At 36.6% G+C, this 19,564-nt stretch overlaps 1 long non-coding RNA gene across 1 annotated transcript in view; it reads right to left on the reverse strand.

Annotated features, from left to right (window-relative positions):
* The window catches only part of LOC107757461 (uncharacterized), a 20,755-nt gene extending 5,428 nt beyond the window's left edge, over positions 1–15,327 (reverse strand). The window contains exon 1 of the long non-coding RNA XR_001641938.1: positions 15,252–15,327. This is a non-coding gene — a long non-coding RNA (uncharacterized LOC107757461). The remainder of the gene's footprint in view (positions 1–15,251) is intronic.
* Positions 15,328–19,564: the final 4,237 nt, after the last annotated feature.

Below are 19,564 nucleotides of genomic sequence, written 5' to 3' on the forward strand. Positions count from 1 at the left end.
TGTAGCCGACTTATTTGGGGGATATCAAATTCATAAATTAGTTTCCACAAAGAACCCAATTGTTCACTTTTAAGACGTTACTGGTGTGATTAGTTATTAATTGGTTATTCTTTATTAACTGGTCATAGTTTGCAAGTAGTTCTCAATGAGGATATTTTTATTTAATAATTATCAAATATCTAATAAGGAACTACCTTTGTCCTAAATTTGCTACTGCTTACTGCTTAGTTAATCTCGCTTCTCTATTAGTTAATAGTATTAAGTTAAGTGTTAATGTAGTACTACCTATTACTTCCTGCATAGTTACTTGTTAACAAAGGACCATTATTCTGAAATGTGTTACCAAATACCCTAATAAGGGGAGTAGTCGCCTAGCTGGAACACAGCTATACTTGAATAGCAGTTTCCTCAGGCAAGGCTGAAGATTGCCCAGACCACGGAAAGTGGGCTATCTACTTAAAACCCTAATAGGGGAGATAACACAATACAGGCAAGAGGCTCAAAGACGGCTACTTAAAGGGGTCCTATTATGCTTTTTCACTTTTTTAATTTTAGTCAGTGTGTAGTGTGTATGTTTGGGCATAAAAAAGATCTAGAAAGTTACAAATCTCAAAGTCCACTCCAAAGGGAGATATTTCGTTTTTTAAAAATCCCTTTTCAAGAACTACAACGAACGGCTCGTTTGGACTACAGCATTTGTTTTCCGGGAAAACAAAATCAAGACTTTGTAAAAGAGCATAATAGGACCCCTTTAAAACCCTGACAGGGGGGCAGTACTGAGCTGAAACACGGCTATCCTCGGATAGCTATCTTCCAAGGCAAGGACTCAGCGCCTACTTGAGAGGGCTGACCGAGCTGCGAGACACAAAAGCTTTGTCCTGCATCTCTCGGGAATAGGAACACGGAGGCACACACTTCTAAAAGCGCTGCTCGCCTCACCAGGATAATATTTCACAGACGCTAAACAAATAGACAGCTCCTGAAGACAACAAAAGTTGGTGACGTGTTCTGCTGGCGCCCTCTTATTCTTCCGGGTGCGCGCCTGTGACGTCACGGGCTATGTGGGCCAACAGGATTGGAGTTGTTTCACACGTGCTTTAGACACCGGTCCTGCTGGCAGCAGTCCCCATAGTGTCCGCTAGAGGATGCAGCGCAAGTTCCCTAGAAGGGGAAATAAAGTTACAATAACAAGAAAATTGAGATGAAGTTGGAAAAACCTGTAATTGTAAGAGTCAATTATGAACCATGACAGGGGGGCAGTACTGAGCTGAAACACGGCTATCCTCGGATAGCTATCTTCCAAGGCAAGGACTCAGCGCTTACTTGAGAGGGCTGACCGAGCTGCGAGACACAAAAGCTTTGTCCTGCATCTCTCGAGAATAGGAACACGGAGGCACACACTTCTAAAAGCGCTGCTCGCCTCACCAGGATAATATTTCACAGACGCTAAACCAATAGACAGCTCCTGAAGACAACAAAAGTTGGTGACGTGTTCTGCTGGCGCCCTCTTATTCTTCCGGGTGCGCGCCTGTGACGTCACGGGCTATGTGGGCCAACAGGATTGGAGTTGTTTCACACGTGCTTTAGACACCGGTCCTGCTGGCAGCAGTCCCCATAGTGTCCGCTAGAGGATGCAGCGCAAGTTCCCTAGAAGGGGAAATAAAGTTACAATAACAAGAAAATTGAGATGAAGTTGGAAAAACCTGTAATTGTAAGAGTCAATTATGAACCAATTTTGACAGTTGCAATTATGAGGGAAAAAGTCAAAACTGTTACGCAAAAAAAAAAAAAAACACACAATTGTGTAATATAAAGTCGCAATTGTGAGAAAAAGTCACAATTGTGAGACGAAAACTCCAATTATGAAAGTTGCAATTACATGAATGTCACAACTTTGTTTTAAGTAGTCATATCTTACAATTGTAAGATATAAATTGTAACATATAGTGTCATATTGCAAGCAAAAAAAATTTAAAAATGCTTTTAAAGTAACAATTGCGAGAAATAACAAGTGTTAAAATAACGATACAATTATGAGATAAAAGTTATAATTGTAAGAAAAATCTTGCAATATATTCACAATTATGAGAAAAACAACCAATTATGAAAAAGTCACAACTGTGTATAAAAAGTAACTGTGAGAAATAAGGTTGTAATTGTGAAATACATAGTCAGAATCATGTGGGGGAAAAAAGTCCAATTATGAGATAGTTGCAATTACAAGGAACATAAAATAAAAAATTGCAATTGTGAGATATAGAGTTGCAGTTATAAGACATAATGTCATCTCAAGCTATAAAGTTGCAATTATGAGAAAAGGTTCCCAATTATGAAAGTCACAATAAAAAAAAACTCACAATTATGTAATGAAAAGTAGCAATTATAAGATATAAAGTTGTAATTGTAAGCTATAGAGTCATGTTGCAAGTTATAATTAATGACAAAGGTCCCAATTATGGGATAGTCATTTAGATATAAACTGTAACATATAGTGTCATATTGCAAGCAATAGTCACATTTATGATGAAAAAAACACAAATACGCTATTAAAGTAGCAATTGCGACAAATAACAAGTGTTAAAATAATGATAAAATTATGAGATAAAGTTATAATTGTGAGAAAAATCTTGCAAGATATTCACAATTATGAGAAAAACAACCAATTATGAAAGTCACAACTGTGTGAAAAAATCTAATTATGAAATAGTTGCAATTAAAAGGAACATAAAATAAAAAAATTGCAGATATAAAATTGTGAGATATAAAGTTGCGGTTATAAGACATAATGTAATTATATATATTTAATGTAATAATGCATAATTAAGTATTGCAATTATAAGATATAAAGTTGTAATTGTAAGCTATAGAGTCGTGTTGCAAGTTATAATTAATGAGAAAAAGGTCCCAATTATGGGATAATGAGTGTTTAATGATATCATTTGTCAAAATTTCACAAAATGCAAGATACACCTGTAATTCAATTGTTTTCTCTGTGTTTGGAACTTGATGAACACAAAAGATACTGTATGAATAATACAGTCAAATCTCTACAGGTTAACATGGTACATACCATCATGCCTCCCAGCCCTAGTCTATAGCAATCATCTTACAGCTTTTGCCAAGTCTAAACGTGCATTTGGCGCAACTTCATGGAGCCGATCAGAACCCAAAGATTGTTCTGTGGAACTGATCATTACCTACAAGAATACACAACACATCACATCACCCATCACAGCTACAATATTGACCACCCGCTCCAAAGCACCCTTAATAGTCCTATACCATACAACTGTCTTTAACGGAAATCAATACGCTGGCAGACCGGTCTGTTTACAGCGTATGCTCCAGTCAAAATCGTTACAGCGCCATCCGAGAGACCGGTTAGTGAAGGAGAAGAAATCAGCACAGTAGTGAATGATTCTTCCAAGTGAACGCAGTCGAGGCACTTCATCTTGCTGCTCGGTTTACTCCAGCACACCTGCAGTGACAGCATCGTAACCACATCTGAATTAACTTTGCCTATTAAACATAATGAGTATAAGTGCACGCTTTTAATGACTTACCCGCTTTGCTGTGAATGAATGCGTATGCACACTGATAGCAGCTTTTTGTGTGTTTAATATGTTTATTGGGGCTCTATTTATAAAAGTACTCTTAAAAAGTGCTTATAAAAATTGTACACTTATAAACTGATCTCTCTAGTGCTAAGTGTAAACAATATTTATATTGTGCACTGTTAATGCAGAAAAGTTTGAATGTTCAATTTGGCAAAGTTATTAGCAATATTGCATTATTATTATATTGTTGTTGTATTTAGGCAACTAGGTATTATTAATTATTATTTTTAATTAATATAAGCAGTAGTAGTAGTAGTATTAGCTATATGTTGATAAAAAAAACTATGGTTCTCTGCTGAGAATTAATCACATTATCATTGTCTGAGTTGTTTTTGCACCCACATTACTAAAGAAAATTATCCAAAATCATGATTGCAATTTCTGTAAATGCTGCTCTTTTGGTAGCATGGCATCGTCACAATCTCTAAGACACAACGATACTGATGCAAGCCATTATAAACAACCAAAGTGAGTCAAGTGAAATCTTCTAAAAAGAATAACGGCGAGGGTAATCATTTACAATTCGTCTGCCTGTTTTCAAGTGCGCCATTTATAAAACTTTGTCATCTGCTCTTGTTTGAATTGAGCATCTGGGCTGGGAGGACACTTGATTTACATCTCAGCTGTACAAACGAGTTCATCTCTTGACACTTATGCGCACGTGTCAACAAAGCGAGCAATCATTGCCGCGCACAAGCAGGAGAGATGGAGGCATAGAAAAACACAAAGAAATTGTCACTTCATCACAAGAACGAGTTTGATATACACACAAAAACACACATAACCACCTTTCTTTCTCTGACGTTAATTCTCCTAGCAGTGTTTACAAAATGCACAGCCATTAGCAGCCCACCAGGACCACATGCAGTTAGCAGAGCAGCTTATAGTGCCCTCATACCTCACACAACAAGCTATGATGTTTGCTGATAGCTGTAGCCTTTGTTATTATGTGTTTTGGAGAGTAAACACAAAGTAAATGAAAACTACATTTCAAAGAAACCTCCCGCTTGGGTACCATGGCCATTAAAGCTTTAGAACTGCTGTTTTCCCTTCCTTTTCTTTCTGTAGAACAGTTAGCAAGGCACTAACTGTTTGACAACAAAAAGTATTCCAGTAAATCTTTTAATCTGTTGTAAATTCCTGATTAAACAAGTAAATGAATGCAAAATATGCTTGAAAACATAAAATGTATTCCACATTATTATTTAGGACTCATGCATGACTGTTTCGGACCTTGACCTGAGAGCTAGCTGTAAAACAGAGAACATTTTTTCCACGGCTGTCCGAAACGGAAGGCAGCTGTCTTGCCGCCTCGCTTCCCAGTCCTTTAAAGATTTCACAAATGATTTTTTTTTTTTTCCCCCAAGGAAACTGCTTGCAGACAGGCTTCCAATGCAGTTTAATGTCATGTCTGAAGATCTAGAACCTATTCAAGTAAGCTTTAGAGATAACAAAACAAATATTTAATGACTACAACATTTATTTCTTATCAGAAATGGAATTATACATTTAAATAAAATTAATAATGGACTTTTATATATGTACCTCTTATTACCACTCCATCATACTTCAAACAGCCGGCAAACCATTAGCACTGGATTGTGGGATGTAACAAGTTGTGAGATATAAAGTTACATTTATGAGAAATAAAATTGCAATTCTCAAAAATAAAGTTGCTATTGTAATAAAGTTGCAATTACAAGACATTCACAATTGCAGGAAAGTAAATTGTATGATTAAAATCTCAATTTTGAGAAATAAAGTTAAGAATAACAGAGTACCAACTGAGAGTTGGAAGTTGGATGTACAAGGAAAAAAGCTTCTAAATGTGAGATATAAAGTCATATTGCAAGATATAAAGTTACAATTGTGAAAAATAAATGAAGCAATTATCAAAAATTGAAGTCACAATTGTGAGAAAGTTGCAATTACAAGAAATATTCACAATTGCAAGAAAGCAAATTGTGGAATTAAAATCTCAATTTTGAGAAATAAAGTTAAGAATAAAAAAGTCCCAATTATAAGAAAAAGTTGGATTTACAAGGAAAACATCTTCCAATCGTGAGATATAAAGACATATTGCAAGATATAAAGTTACAACATGAGAAATAAAATAAAATAAACACAATTATCAAAAATAAAGTTGCAATTGTGAGAAATGCAAATATGAGAAATATGCACAAATAAAATAAAGTTGACAAGAAAAAAAGTCCCAATTACGCGACTGGGAAGTTGGATTTATGAGGGAAAAAAAGCTTCCAATTGTGAGATATAAAAGCATATTTGATGATATAAAGTTGCAGTAACAAGAAAAATCTTCCAATAATGAGTTGGAATTATGAGGAACAAGTCACAAATGTAAGATAAAAAGTTGCAAATTACTTAAAAAATTAAAATTCTGTCATCATTCACTCTTACTCAGGAGTCGGAAGGCTCCTGGTTGTGATTTTCATGCGTAAAAGTGCAGCATGAACATTCATCAAAATCTCTCCTTTTGCATTCCACAGAAGACAGTTAGTCATTCAGTAACACTCATACAACTCCCTCTGAAAAACACATCTGAACATCGTAACCTCTTTATATCTCACTACGCTTTCTCTTTCCTCCTTTCTCAGAGGGTGGCTGAATTGTTTGAGTTTCCCCATAGCAGGTTCATTATTTATGAATAAGAGTCTGCCTCCATGAGAAAACCTCCCCACGCGCACAGCCTGATTTATTGGCACCCAGACATCAGTAATCAATGCAATATTTTATCCGTATCTCAACAGCAACAACTCAGTGGCTTCCTACAGACCCTTCCAATCCCCACTGAGAACCCCCACCGCCAGCCTCCCACCTACGTCAACACCTTCCTAGCTCAGAGACTCTACCGGCTCCCTATAGAGACCTCCAGCAACACCAAAAAAAAAGAGAGAAAAGTCTTAAAACTCACTAATGAGGTTAGTCCAGGTCTTGCATTCATAAAGAATCTCATTACCAAAGCACCACTTGTGGTCTCATTGACAAATCTATAGTGAATAAGTAGAATCAGTCGCTTTGTTCCAAAATCTAGTGAGCTATTTCACTACATAGGCAACTGCCTTCTTAGCAAGGATCCTAGCTATTATGTAACCTGTTTTGGAATGCTCTCTATAGGCACCAAAACCCATTTAAACCAGCATAAGCTGGTCTGTTGGACTGAAAAGTGCCCAAATCCATTAAAGACCAATCTGACCAGGCTGGTAAACCAACTAAGATCAGAAAACCATATAGGCTGGTTAATTACGTTTATTTCAGCAGGGCAAACCCGAACTCTGGAGATTTGACAGTTGATTCTTATAGTTTGCTGTTAGCATGTTGCTAAGCTAACAGTCGGATACTGTGAGAAGCATAAAAATAAACATTCAGTTCGTAGTAGATTGAACTTTTTTATCACGTTTGTCCAGTATTGAATGGTTTAACCATCATTTACCTCACGTCATCTTTCATAGTGTTTTATTCACCAAGTTTGTCACAAAGCATTCTGGGATTGCGTTTATCATGAAGGATACATGCAGTGCAGTAAGAACTGGGCAAAAACAAGGATGGAAACTACATAACTATACTACGCATGTGCCTTAAAAGCAAAGTTTTGCAACAAGCAACTCTTCTCAGATATGAATATGTATGTGACTGTAGAGGCACATTTGAATATGCAAAACTAGTATGTAATTATCTTTACTGTGTGACGTTCCAGTTCCTAAATATTTCAGTATTACTGTGTAGTAGATGGGAAAATCTGTCAAGGCTTGCCATAAGTCTGTAATTAAAGATAATGCATGGTGTGGAAACACCATCTTATCAAAAGCACTCATTTACATCTCTTCACATATGTTTATCAGCTTTGTTTTTAGCAAAAATGTGTTGTAATTAAAATGGGTTTCAATGATGAGTATAAATATACTTCTTAACCAAAATTATTTTTTTATGGAATGACCATGCGATAAACTAACCTAAATTAAACAAACTAAAACAAATATAAATATAATATATTACATTACAGACAAAATGTGGTACATGCCCTGATCACCCGTACATGAATGTTGTTCATACTGTACAGGGATTTGGAGAGGATTAATTGCTTTGACGTCTTTATTTCGAGGATAGAAACACTGGAAACTTCATTCACTGTGGTGAGTTGAACCTTTGACACACTGTGAGAATTTCTGAACAACTTTAATTTGTGGCTTATGGAGTTTGAGGATCATTCCCAGGAAAGCATGAACCCATTAAAGAGGGTCAAAGGTGAAAGCCTGTAGCTCTCATTAAAAACAGAGCGAGTTCAGTACTGTGGATGGGCAAAATAATATTCAAAAACTCAAAAAACAAACTTACAAGCTTCATGTAATCTTACGGAGCCATAATAAAAATGAAGTCCACGGTTTTCCTGTGGTAAACGTTGCTTTTGAGGGTTTGACTTATTGCAATGTTATGTATACAATAAAAATTAAGGATGTGAAAGACAAAAACCAGCAATGAAGATGATGAAAAATTCTTCTATGAATGGAAACAGCCCAATTGGGGTTACAGTACGGATATTTAGAAGTTAATCAATGATTTTTCAGAGTACAGATCTTGGCAGTTTCTAGCTGAGCTTATTTTCTATCGAATTGGTAGAGGAACAAACATCTATCCATTCAAAAACAAGATCTGAACTGTCTTTTAATTTCACATTTACTGTGAATGCAAATAGAACTGGTTTATTTCATTAAGTTCAGATTTGGGAATGAAAGAGGCTTGCGTTTCTTTCAGTTCGGTTCATTTCAAGTGAACCAATGGAGAACAATTACTGTCAAACCAAACCAGAAATGCTCTGAAATGCACTCGACAGTTTTGAGTTACCTTTGGGATCCATTGAGATGCTCTTGACGTTTGGCATCCACAGTCAAAACGCCTCCTCAAAAGTTGGTGATCCACTGATTCTGGTACATAACACCAACTTTTCCCCATCAAATCAATTCCTGATGAATAAAATTCACAGAATATTCAGTTTTAATGTCACATTATGTAAGTTAAATGGCTTGTGAATGCCATTTCATGTTGGTTTTAAGTGCTGCCAAATCATACAGTGGAATGCCAGATGTAAAATGGACAGCCATATCTTTCTCAAAAAGCAGTTCAGTTAATTCAGTTACACTTGAAACTTTATTTATATGTATACATGCTATCTATAGTCCATCACTCCGTTCGAAACCTATAAAGACTAATTAAACACAGTGTCGGAGGATAAAGTTACGTACAGATCTTTCCTGCAGCACTCCCTGTTGTGTTTTTCCTCTCTTGTGTTTCTTATCCCTTTGGACTTAATTTGATTCTCTTCTGAAATGAAAATGACTGGCGGGTATGTTTGTGTTGTAATTAGTACTCCTGTTAACTGAGCCGGGACAGTTTTGGACTTAATTATGCATCACTGTAATTGATTTGATAAAGGTGCATATGCTTTGGGTCTTTTCTACTCATTATGAAACTGAGCTTGGGGTTGTTGTGAACTTTAAAACACACTTTTAGCAATGCAGCTGTAACGATATAGTATGAATTTAGACACTTAACCCTAGGGCACAAGCTTAAAAATTCATTTTATTTATTTATTTTCCTCACAAAATGCTTTTCTTCATACTTTAAAACCAATTTGGTTTAGGCAAAATTTGCACTGGGGTAGGCTATAATTTTTAAAATTGCTGCAAAATTGCAATGCTAGCCATTTACGGTTACAAAATTTCACCAAGTTTTGTTACACAAATGTATCTGAAAATTATTTTTCAACCAGGGTAAGGATAAAATAATCAAATTATAAGATATTTCACTATTTGTCAGTTTAAATACTGTAGTAAATATTCATACCAAAGTATATATTAAATATAATGTAATCATTTAAATGCAACTAATATATATTGTTATATCAGTGAGAAAATAATGACAAAAAAGCTTTACTAAGCTTAATAATAATAACTTTCAAAATTTGTGACTGCACCTTTAAGAATGATGTTGGCTGGCTATGGCAGTTCATATGCAATTTAGTTTTTTTTCCCCACCAAAGCTATTGTTGTGATACATTTCAGAGTGTCACCTACTGCTATGTGTTGTTTTTACCCATATATAGTGAAAATTACATATTATTTAAATGCTTTATACAAACTTAGCAATTTAAATGGATAGTTTAATCAAAAATGTAAATTCTGTCACATTTACTCACCCTCATGTCATTCCAAACCTGACTTTTCTTTACACCTTTGGAACACAAATGAAGAAATCTTGTTTCTGTTTTTCTCCATACAGTGAAAGTCAATGGGATCCTACACAAACATTCTGGTTCCCTTTGACTTTTATCATTCGGAGAAAAAAAAAAGGAAGAAAGTGTTTTATAAGTCCACAGGGCCAAAAGTGCCTGTAAGTTGAAGAAACAACGACTTACTAAAAACAACAAATGCTCATACCCTGCATTCTAATTTAGCATCTTGTTTATTATTTGGCCCTGGAGTAAAATTAGATTTGTACTACTGGTAGACAGACATCGAAAAACATCGGTAGAAATGTAATCACGAGTTGGAAGGCAGGGGCTTACAAAACCCTGCAGGGTTTTTAGTCATCGAAGATGAACCACGAGGATGACAATGAACCACATTCATGATGCGACTAATTCTCGAACACTCCAGGAGAAGATAAACAGAGCTAATGAAACATAAATTAATCATTGACTCGCTTGAAGATTTTGTTTTGTTCTCCACTAAACGAATCGAGGCTGGTAGCTGTTTGACGGTTAAATCAACAACGAGGTGTCATAAAAACGCATTTTCATGAGGAACAGAGCACCCATTATATGATCTGTGAAATGCCTCATTTAATGGATTTAACTGCAGCGTGCTGTAGGACCAATGTGCTTTAAGTGCTGAAGCCGTCTTATAGAGTTAGACATGATTAAAGGCTTTGATTTTTCCTCTTATTTACTTACTGTAGCACTTAACCAAGCATCGCTAATTTCATTTCACATGAGCCTCGGTTTGTTTGCATGGAGAAATGCAGATTCACAATCACTGTAGTCCAAAGAAAATGCGAGCTAGTGTTGCATCAAAGCTTGTACCGCACAGAGGACTATCACGTCTTAAATTGATTTTTCCATACATTTCTGCCATATGTACATTAATTGACAGTCACCACTGATAAGCTACCACTAAATATTGTAGAAACTTAATTTGCTGTAAAGTTGCTTTGCAATGATTTGTATCGTGAAAAGCGCTGTACAAATAAACTTGACTTGACTTGACATCCAACTCGTGTACGATATTGTTGTTAAAATATGGAAAGGAAGATGGTTTCCCACCTACAGGGAGCTGCAGCAGGGGATGATGGGTAAGTGTTCGTTTGTGTGCGAGAAACAGAATACCATCTCAATAGCAAGTTTTCAGCAATTTTCAGCTCTGTTAGACCATGTTTGCAGTGGTGTTCCCCTCTTGGCAATACAGTAGCTTGGAAGGAAAACAGCCTTTAAGATCAGCATTGCCTTCAGGAAGTCGACAGGACCACATTTATAAAGTACTACAAAGCGAGGTTGTGTACAAAGGAAGTAGAGTGCACCTCATGAGACTGAACATCTCAGAATGTCAGTAGAAGACAACACGTGAAAACAGGCAATGAGACTAGAAGGAGAAAGATGGTAATCCAGTCAACAAAATTACTGATGAAAATGTTCCTTAACGCAGTTTTTTTGTTGTTGGCTTGACAACAACAATGAAGACAGATTATTTGAAAATAAGAAATCAGAATCAGAAATCAGGCTACAAATCAGAACAAAATACCTTCTAGAGTGTGAAACAGAAGTTTAGACATCACCAGAATTAGCATTACAGCCATTTAGTGCAAATTAAAAAAGGGTAACAGATTTTGGTAATCTGTAACGCTTGTCTTGTCGAGTTTGGTGACCCTGCTGTATATGTGCAGCTGTTTTGCTTTAGACCAAAGAGTAAGAGTATGAAACAGAGGAGATTAGACACCACTAGAGTAAATTTGGGTAACATTAAAGCCATTCTATGTGAAATAGACGGTTGTAACAGATTTCAGTAACCTGTAACACTTTGTTGTCAGATTTGGTGACACTGCTGTTTATCTGCAGCTGTTCACATTATTCCAAAATGCTTTCTAGAGGATGAAACAGAGGAGATTAGACGTTATGAGAGAGCATTTGGGTAACAATAAAGCTGTTCTGTGCGAATTAGAGAAGGCTAGCAGATTTCTGTAACCTGTAACGCTGGGTTGCCAGTTTTGGTGACCCTGCTGTATATTTTTAGCCATTCACATCAGACCAAAAAGACGGTTGTAACAGATTTCAGTAACCTGTAACACTTTGTTGTCAGATTTGGTGACACTGCTGTTTATCTGCAGCTGTTCACATTATTCCAAAATGCTTTCTAGAGGATGAAACAGAGGAGATTATACATCACCAGAGAGAATTTGTGGAACATTAAAGCCATTTTGTGTGAAATAGAGGGTTGTAACAGAGATTTCAGTAATGTTGTGTAATGTTTTAATGTTGTGCTGTTGGACTTCGTAACCCTGCTGTGCAGCTGTTCACTTTAAACCAAAAAGCTTTCTAGAGTATGAAAAAGAAGAGATTAGACATCACCAGAGTGAATATGGATAACATTACAGCCATTCTGTGTGAAATAGATTAGGGTAACCTATTTCGGTAACCTGTCAGATTGAGTGACCCCTGCTGTATATCTGCAGCTCTTCACATTAGACAAAATGCTTTCTAGGCTATGAAACAGAAGAGATTAGACATCACCAGAGTGAATTTGGTTCACATGAAAGACATTCTGTGTGAAATAGCAGGGGTAGGAGCGGATTTTGTAACCTGTAACGATTTTGTCAGATTTGGTGAACCTGCCGTATATTTTCAGTTGTTCAAACCGAAATGCTTCCTACAGCGTGAAACAGAAGAGATTCAACGACATCAGAGAGAATTTGGATAACATTATTGTGTGTGGAATAGTGCAGGGTAATGAATTTCGGTAATCTGTAATTCTGGATTGTCATATTTAGTGACCATGGTGTATATGTAGCTGTTCACATCTGAGCAATCAGACCAAAGTGCTTTCTAATATACAGAAGAGAGAAATTAAGAAATCACTAGAGTGAATTTGAGGAGCATTACAGACAGTCTGTCCAAAATTTCAAAGTAAATGAACCTGTTGAACCGTTCTCTCAGTGTGGCTGTTTCTCCACAGAACTTCAACAGTACTACAACAGTTGATTATATCAGAAAATATTTTCATCAAAAGACAAAAACCTGCATGCTTGGAATTAAACACCAATTAGACAATTAGAATTCCACCCATACTCCTGATTATACCGGATCAGTGTGTTTCATTGATTGGAGGAATCCATCAATGACCATTCAAATGAGTAATAGGAAAGGACCTCAGAATAGCCCATCAAGGTCTTGAGGGCAAGGGGGAGTTCAGTCATACCCTTCATTGCAGCTCCTGACATGCCATGAGCGGGAAATGAATTAGGAATAGGGACGAGACGCGGTGCGAGTCCATTATGCTACGGGCACACATAAACACCCTGCTTGACCCTTAAATCAGCGAACGGGATGCTGTATGAGAACCCCAACCCTCTATCGATCCAGCCCTCTCATTACAGCCTCGACACACACCATAACGGCTCACACGACTCCATACATCAGCAGCTGAAGCACAATATAATGCTCTCGGTATTCAATCTGGTGAAGAGAAAAGATAAAAGCAAGTTCTAAGCCCAGGCAAAAGGAAGTGAGTATAAGGAACTTCAGCATTTTCTAACTTTCTGACACTCTCAACATTTCCACCGCCCCTCTGACAGTCCCACAATGCCCTGCTGCTAAGCTCCCATAAAGAATTAATTAAAAACGCCCACTCGTCTTCATCCCTGTGGACACACATGGTCAGGTTTGGGGTGGCTGCGGCACTCCAAATAAACACAGCAAGTGAATTAATCTCAATCCTCTGGTCCCGGTGTAAGAAGTTGATGTAAACTTACAAGTAGGTTGGTACAAATAGGAGAAATTATGGAGCCAAATTAATTACTGAACCAACGTACCGTGACAAGATAAACATGGCGCTGTCTGCTTGCTTGAACTGCTACACAGTTGTCACAGACTGCGCACAGCGCTAAACTGTGTTTGTTTATGGGTGCGTTCTGGGTATGTGCGTTTAGGACAGTTTGTTCCTGCTCTTGTCTATCTGCTTATAGTTTCAGCGAGTGTGTGTGTTTGTTTGTAAAAGTGTAAGATGTTTTACCATTACCTCATTTTAGTCATCGAAAACACTGACAACGCATTAGCTGAGTCAGAGTCATCACTCAGTCTCTCGCTTTTATACTCACACTCTTCCTCTCAGGCCATTCACTCAGTCATGATGGGAGAAAATGGTGCTTTCTCATTAGATTCATTGGTTGCAACCCAAGCTCAGGGTTCTGTGTCAAAAAGGTTGAAAAGGTGGTTTCAATTAATCACATTTAACTGCATATCAATATGTGCTATGCCTGCAAATGAAAGACATTAAAACATTAAATCACAGTGGCAGTAATTCAATAATTAAATTAAGACCTCATTTAATAATAAAATAATGATTTAATTTAGATAAAAATAAATTCCTTGATGCAGAATTGCAATTTGAATGTAAGGAAAAATTAAAAGTGAAACTCGTGTAACTTTTTTTGACTAGAAAAAAAATAGAACAGAGTAACAAATATAATGATATAGAGATGGAACAATTTATAGAACAAAAGAAAAGATAGAATGATAGAGAGACAGATACATTGAACTATCCCTTTAAACATACCAAACATGATGACCATTTTGAGCAACCAGATGATTAGCAAGCTGGATTTGGTCTGGGAGCCACCGGTTAAAGGAATCCTGCTCTGCGGGATGATAAAGACAACTTTGAATGAATAAGGCCAGTGTTGGGGGTAACACATTACAAGTAACATGAGTTACTAATAATCAGATTCAAGTAACTAGTAAAGCAATGCATTACTTTTTCCCATTTACTGACTAACAGCTCTCCTGTCCCCATATTGAGAGAAATCTTGAGTAAATGCAGAGGTGTTGTGTGTGTGCTGTGTAAACATGATAGCTACTGTAGTTCTAGACTAAATGTGAACATGCATTTACACATTTCACTTTCACAAAAACAAATTCAATATTCCTCAAAATGTGAAAGGCAAACTCAGAATATGATGCAAAGCTGCAATAATTAAATGTTAAATAACAAATATCCTTTATGTACTTAATCCCATTTTATTAACCAATGACTTTGCTGCTGACCTTCGATGATCTTATTCAACTATAATAATAAGTGAAAATGACTTTGGATGAACATAACATTTGTGTTTCATGTGTTTGTTTATTTGCTGAAGAGTGTTGGACTTTCTTCTCCTGCATCCTATTCTTCATGCAATCCAGAACGGCAGCACAACTGAAAGGTTTGAGCTGCGCCCTCTACTGTACAGATGTGAATTTACATTTCCTTCAGCCTGAGGCTTATTCATTTCACTTTTGGTGTGAAAGGGCTTTTACATTTGCCAAAAATATAACTTTTTTTATATTAAAAACAAACAAGCAAGCCCAGTAACTAATATAATTAGTAACTTTTTTAGGGAGTATTGCAATATTGCAGTGCATTACTTTTAAAAGTAACTTTCCCCAACAAGGCATCAATAAAAGCAGTACTTGAGCGTGCAGGTGAATAGAACTCCACACAAATTAGTTCTTTTTGATACAAATTTATTGCAAATATAGAAATAGATCTTTTGTACAGAAATTGAGAGACAAAGAATGAGAATCAACACCAAAAAGAAGCAATGAAACATGAAAAAAAAACAGAGCAATGAATGTCACATTAAACAATGGACCAGTGTTCAAATGAATCAACTGTATATATGGATCTATGCAGAGGGAATAATGTTTCATACATGGATCCAAAATCAATCTCCCCTTCATCGTAATGAGGTGTGAAAGAGCAAACATAACCTATGACCTCTTGCCCAACATCTTGTCCTCTTGGAGATGGGGTTAATTAAGTAGAGGTGAACTAAGAGGCCAACGATTACATTTTGATGTGGAACCCAATTACTCAAAATCATTGTAACATCTGATTTTTGTTGTTGAATGCCAATCTCAAATTGAATATATTGATGTGATGGAAACAATTACACAACACTCAAAGACTCCCAAGGGTCTAATTGACTTTTGCAACCAGCAGATATGCTATTTCCACCATCCCACATGGGTTGAAGCAAGAATGTGTCCAATCGATTGTGGCTGGTGGAGTTTATTTGTCTGATGGATTGAATTTGGGCCATCATAGTCTTTGAGCAAGTGGTTTTCAGACTTCCAACTCCCAGTTTATACTGTGAATTATACATAAGTTCCTCACAACTAAGTCATCAAGGGATACTTGGAAAGGTTTTCCAGAAAAGTTCAGCTGTCAGAAGAGTTTGTCAATTATTCTTGACAAGGAATCGAATAAGATGACAAATTATCCTTTTTGGATTTGTTTTGACAGTTCAAAGATGCTTTCATAATAGACTCTCTTAAGAAAGCAGTTGAAGACAAGCCTTCTGGGATGTCTGAAGATCAATAACTGGGTGAGACGATTAATCAATGCTGTTAAAACATTAAAGAACAACAAAGACTTTAGCACAATAGGAACCTAGAGGAACTCTACTCAAATGTGCGAGGTAAACTTCACTGTATTCATCTAAAGCTCTTGAATGTGTACCAACATCTCTATATTAACCTCTTACTAAGTTGAGTTAATTAAGTAGTAGACAAACATCAGGTAAAAATTTGAACCAACACTCGACTATGTCGATGAAATGGGTTGGGAATGCCACTGGAGACAACAAACAACCAAGGTGACACCGAAACCAATTTACCATAGGACCCTCATCAAGTTCACCACTATATTTGGATTACATTAAATATGTAAAATAATTAAATAAACAATTAAGTGAACTGCTAAAGCAATTTCTACATTCCTGGGTCAAACACTGAGGGGGTGAGTTGGTATTAATTAATATGTGATTATTTCGCAAACGTTAATAGTTTGTTGTTGGCAGTTTCAACTGTTGACCTCTCTGACCAATGGATGTTCATCTTTTTAAACAGGGATGCATATCAATTAACCCCGCTGGTACTGAATGAAAACATCAGATTAGTTCGAGCTGAGTTGTATGATGAAGGCCAAAGAAAATTAAGGGTACACAGTGACATTTACAACGTTTTGGTGTAAATGGTCACGTTTGACAATGATCTGACCTATTGTTTCATCAAGTAATTGATTCATTTACTGTGGCAGTTGAATCCATTATACATGTAAATGAGTTTAAATGTGATGGCAGTGGAAGCAATGCCTTGAATAAAGTAAGTCAATAAAGCCCGGGGGAAAATAAAACGACAAAACATCACAGAAAAAACTCAGAATTTCCGTTTCATAGTGTTTTTGACGTACATTCACTCAATATACACCACAATGAATTTTAGGCTCATTGAAAATACAGGAAATCATGCAAATATAACATTTTATTTCATTTTCATGTCTTTTTTTCAATCTATAGTTTCAGTCATCTTAATTACAGATCATTGCACGCCCCCGACCATAAAAAAAAAAAAACCCTCCCCAAATACACTCCGGTCCCACCCAAAAAAAATTATATACAGAACAAGCTTGGTAGAAAAACAGTCATAGACTCTTTACAAAATTCACAGATGTTTCGCATTTCCTTCATTTCAATAAGTGACTCCATTCAGGTGACCTAAACATTGCAAATTTGATCAGCGCACATTGACACAAAATAAATGAATGAATTAATAAAAAGACAATATACAAACACATAAATAAATCCTAATATGGTTCATAGCCTAGATGATTATTTTAAAATGCCAGATTCCCACAACGCACTCCTGATCAGCTCTAGGCAACAACTACAAGCAACCATTGGCCTTTATGCAAGTATGGAAATACATCACTGCTTTTTTATTAACTTTCAGTGTTTAAGATAAAATAAGAGATGGAATTTGCAATACCACATAAATCAAATCACAAAGCCAATCAAAAAGGTGAAAATGGGGAAATGCATCATACGGTATCTGTTAACTTAAAGCGCTTTTCAGGCTGGCGCCAACAGATTGCTATGCTGCGCTAACTCCAAGATGATTATCTCCAGCATATTATGTATGCAGAGAGCACAAGATCCCACATGCTGGCTGTAGACTCATTTAGAGACCGCTGGAATTAGACACGTTCCAAATATCACACCCGGCAAGAGGGCAAAAACACGCTGCTACGTAAAATTACCCTCTCTTCGGATGACCGTCAAATGTGAACCGAGGAAACGGAGTTGCCTGATTGCTAGTCACTCACTTACCATATGTGAAACCATGCCACATACAAAATAAACAAACTACACATTTCATAAGCTAGCATGCTAATCCTCACACTATCAGGCAACAAACATCTCTATCTAGAGATCGTTAGCATGATGCTAAGTGCTTTGTTAGCAGCTTTGTTAGTTGGCAATTTCAAACCTCATTAAATGATATTACTGGAAACTGATAGCACCACCACGGCTAGGCTAGCTTACAGTATATAGCGCTAGCTTTTTCTATGCCTGATTCCCCAACCATAAAAGCTTTTGAAATTGGGTCGGAACGATAAAACGGGCACGTTGAAAGCGCCAACTAGGCCAACTAGATCTGGAGATCTGGATTATCCTCTCCATTTGGGAATGCTTTTTCAGCCAAACGCTGAGAGAAAAAGACACAGCTAAAACAAAAGTTAGCAAGGAATAGCCTATATGGTTGGAATTAAACCAGCAGTTGTATTGTTAGCAGTTAATGGAGATGACGGGGATCCTGTAATTTTAGATTTTTTTTTTTATAATGTATTATCAGCTAAAAGGCTCTAAATTGATGAAAACAGACAGGCCATCTATCTCCATTAGAGTAACATTGAGATTATTTCGGTAATTTGGCTATTTGATTTAAGCGAGCTAATGACTCTGATAGTAATCTTAAAAGAGGTTCATGGTGATTCATTGAAGATTTGAGCATGACCATTTTTTAAAAAAGCAAATAGGGTCCATTTTGAATTCATTACTTACAATATGGAGTAGCACTAAACCATCAGCAGGGTTTTAGAATAGTGGACATAAAAGGTCTCATTTAGAGGTCTTATCTACTATGTACTGACAGCAGAAGAGCCGTCCTTGAGTCTGCATTAGCGCATACTCTTATAGCCCTGTCTAAATTCATCAACTCAACTCAAAATAAAAGAAGTTATTAAACAGAACTAAACACAAAAGAGGTCAGAGCAAGGCAAACCAGCAGAAAGGGCAACGCAATTGAAGCACAGCTGCACATGGGTGGTTTATACATCTAATGCATTCAGAATGAAATTTCAACCATTTACATGATAGGTTATTAACATACACTACCATTCAAAGGTTTGGGGTCGCTAGGTCTCTTAAGCTCACCTAGGCTGCATTTATTTGATCAAAAATACAGCAAAATCAGTAATATTGTAAAATAAAATTGTTTTCTATTCCAGTGTATTTTAAAATGTTAATATTGCCTGCAATGGCTGAATTTTTGAGAAGGGTCTGGCTGCAGCCTTGCACTTGCACTCTCAGACTTGTACTCTCAGACACTTGCGCTTCCGCTAGCGACGTCACTTGCAGTCTTTTTTATTTTGTTCTATTTATTGATTACGTTTTGTTTGAGTCTCTCAACATTTTACAACAGTAGCCAGGTGGTGAAGACAAGAAAAAAGAAACTAACTTACAATGTCACTTGCAATCGCCACTTGCACTCTCCGATACCTGCGACGTCACTTGCAGTCGACACAAATCGTGCGTGTTGCCAATGGAGACAAGAAGCTGTGGTG

The sequence above is a fragment of the Sinocyclocheilus rhinocerous genome, unplaced genomic scaffold (assembly GCF_001515625.1).
Source record: "Sinocyclocheilus rhinocerous isolate Xijiao unplaced genomic scaffold, SAMN03320098_v1.1 scaffold2578, whole genome shotgun sequence".
Classification (NCBI taxonomy): Eukaryota; Metazoa; Chordata; class Actinopteri; order Cypriniformes; family Cyprinidae; genus Sinocyclocheilus; species Sinocyclocheilus rhinocerous.